Below are 3,161 nucleotides of genomic sequence, written 5' to 3'. Positions count from 1 at the left end.
TCCGTCGCATCATGGACCAGGCGGGCTTCGGTGCTTTCTGCAGGGGACTATCCAGGCTCACGACTTGCAGGCCCTTGCTCGCCGCTCTAGTGGAGAGGTGGTGGGACACCACCGACTCGTTCCATTTGTTTGCGACGGGAGACATGACGATGACTCCCTATGATTTCTCGATGCTCACAGGCATCGGGGTAGGGGGTGATCCGATCCCCTTTGATACTGACATGGACCAGTGGACTGCCGCTCAGATCTATCTGCTTGGTGAGGTGCCACCTCTCGCGCGTCCTGGCTACGTCCGATATTCCTGGTTCGAGGTGCAGTTCAGGGTCCAGCCCACCCTTGTTGATGCAGCCCCGATGACTCCGGAGGCCGCGGAGAGATACGCACGCGGCTTCCTCATGTTCTTGTTTGGGACGACCATTTTCGCCGACCGGGCGAACACCGTGCCTCTCAGCCTGCTCAGCGCACTGGTAGACGTCAGAGACATCTTGCATTACGACTGGGGTGGCGCCGCTCTGGCCACTCTCTACGGATATATGAGCTCAGCTTCCCGCAGTAGCGGACAGTTGCTCGGGGGCTATTGGCGTGTTTGGGAGGTACATTTCTTTTTCTGCCTTTCATTCCTGTCCTATATTTTCTGTACTCTGTACACTGCACACACTGTAGTCTGCTTTATACTTGTTGTATACTGTTCACACAGCACACACATACTCTGCTTTACACTGACTGTACACTGCTCACACTGCACACTCTGCATAATACACTGCACAACACATGGCTCTGCTATTTCTGCTTTTATTCTATATTCTGCTTTATCTGATAAATGCACTGGTATTTACCTTGCAGTTGTGGGTTTATGCCTACTTTCCTAGGCTCGCTCCCGTACCGGAGGCGGAGACTCCTCTGGTCGTCCCTTTTTCGCGTCGCTTTGACGAGAGATGCACCCGGAGGCCGCGAGAGACATTTAGCTTCTTCCGCCGCTTCTTCGACACCATCACCCCTACCGAGGTATGTTTTATTTCAGAATTTATCTAAGCTTTGCTTTTCACTGCGTACTTCAATAGCGATAGATAACAAACTGTATGTCACTTTCAGATCACTTGGCAGCCTTGGGCTCCGTTGTCGGCGACGATTCGGGACCGATTTGCCGGTGCTGAGGAGACCTCGTGTTTCCGGATCTTACTAGAGGGCCCGGTCTGTCGGGCTTGCTACCTGGGTGAGTGTTTCCTACGCCAGACCCTAGGGTTACCGGAGTAGATAGTCCCAGTTCACCCTCCTGAGGATATGAGGGAGACCGAGAGGCTCACTACCGAGCAGATGGCCGATTATACTATCGGCTGGGAGGCGACCCGCTTCAGAGGCATCGGCGACTACAGAGAGTACGTGCAGACGTATATTATGCGGTCTCTGAGCGGCGGCCATCGAGCTGAGGGAGCCAGGCCCGTGGCGCCAGCAGTTAAGGCAAGAGCGGGAGCTGGAGCAGAAGCTTCGAGGAGGGCTCGAGTCCGTGGCAGGGGCGGAGTTCAGGGAGGACGGGGGACCGGTTGGCCTGTTCTGCCCACTTCAATAACTTTCTGAGGGCAGGGTGGGGCAACCTATCAGATCCCCTCCGCCCCTCCGCCGGCTGATCACGAGTTTGTTGGTGTCCCCGACTTGCCTCCAGTATGTATTACTGCATTTTTGTACAGTCATTTCATTTCAGTTTATTTGATATTCCACAGAATATTGATGCATCTGATACTTTTGTAGGCTTCTTCTGAGTACACCCGGCAGTCATTGGAGATGAATGCCTCCATGATGGGGATGCTACAGCGGACCTTTGATCTCCTGGCCCTCTACAGCATTCCGGTATGTTCTTCTGATCACGGCCTCAAATCACTCACAAGCTGATTCACGTAATCCGATGCACGGCACGACACCTGATACACTGATCTCACAGCGTGTGATACACTGCATACACTCCATTCTACACTGTACTCTGCACTGATAAACTGCCCATGGCATTCATACATTGTACTCATACACTGCATTCTGCATTGATAGATTGTTCACGGCATTCACACACTGTACTCATACACTGCATTCTGCACTGATAAACTGTCCACAGTATACTGATGCATTTGCCTTTTATGTACTTTTTCAGCCTCCCTTCCAGATTCCCGTAGTAGGAGGTGCTCCAGCTGGACCTTCCGTCCCCGCCCGAGGGAGAGATGAGGAGGGCAGAGTATTCTCCCGCACCAAGGCGGGGCACACTCATGTCAGGAGTAGTTCGCGGGCTCCCGTTCCTGATGATGACGATGATGATGATGACGAGTCGGAGGCGGAGGCAGAGTCGGAGGCGGAGTCATCGGAGGAGGAGACCGGAGGCGACACTAGCTCGGGCTCTAATGACGATGCTGATGATGCTCCTGGACCTTCGTCCAGGAAGAGGACTAGGACAGACCGATAGCCCTCAGAGTCGCTTGACATGGATACAGATTTTTGTTGTTTTTTCCTCTTTCTTGTACTTTTCCTTTTTGTTGGTAGTTAGGATACTCTGTACTGCCGCAGGCAGATTTTTGTTTTCCAAAACTTGTGTATTTGAAAAAGATAGATAATGAAATGAACAAACTTTTTTGCCTAAAAGGTGTTACATTTACATATCTCATGCATTGCATCGTATCACACCATATTACACCTCGATGTGAATGGAATTGACCTGTTGTCTGAAAAATTGAGCACTTGCACGGTAATAATCAGATAACTAAACAGCCAACAGCAAAATAACCCAAGCAACCCACTGCCTGATTCCGGACACACAGCCCTTACTCTACTGGGGATTAATCTGCATACAGCCCGTAACACAGCATTTGGTTCATTTTGCACACAGCAAACTTTAAACACAACAGCCCAATCTGACAAGACGGCCTTCAAAGGTGAAACCGGCTAGGGTTGAAACATGCTCAGATGCCCTAAATTTTCCCTTCCTTCTTTTGGTTCGCCCAGATGTAGAGAATGGCACAGCATTCTGAGCATAAACGATTTTTGAACTTAAATAAGGGTTTTCAACCGGGGTATCGAGCCTACAACTGAACACAGTGGGGAGGACTCAAACAAAAGGGTACACGACCTAAAACACAATGAGACACGCTCGGGAGAAACCTAGGACAAAGGTTGAGGTAAAC

The sequence above is a fragment of the Camellia sinensis genome, chromosome 12, assembly GCF_055761805.1.
Source record: "Camellia sinensis isolate YWXY chromosome 12, ASM5576180v1, whole genome shotgun sequence".
Lineage (NCBI taxonomy): Eukaryota > Viridiplantae > Streptophyta > Magnoliopsida > Ericales > Theaceae > Camellia > Camellia sinensis.
This window is presented reverse-complemented; position numbering follows the sequence as displayed.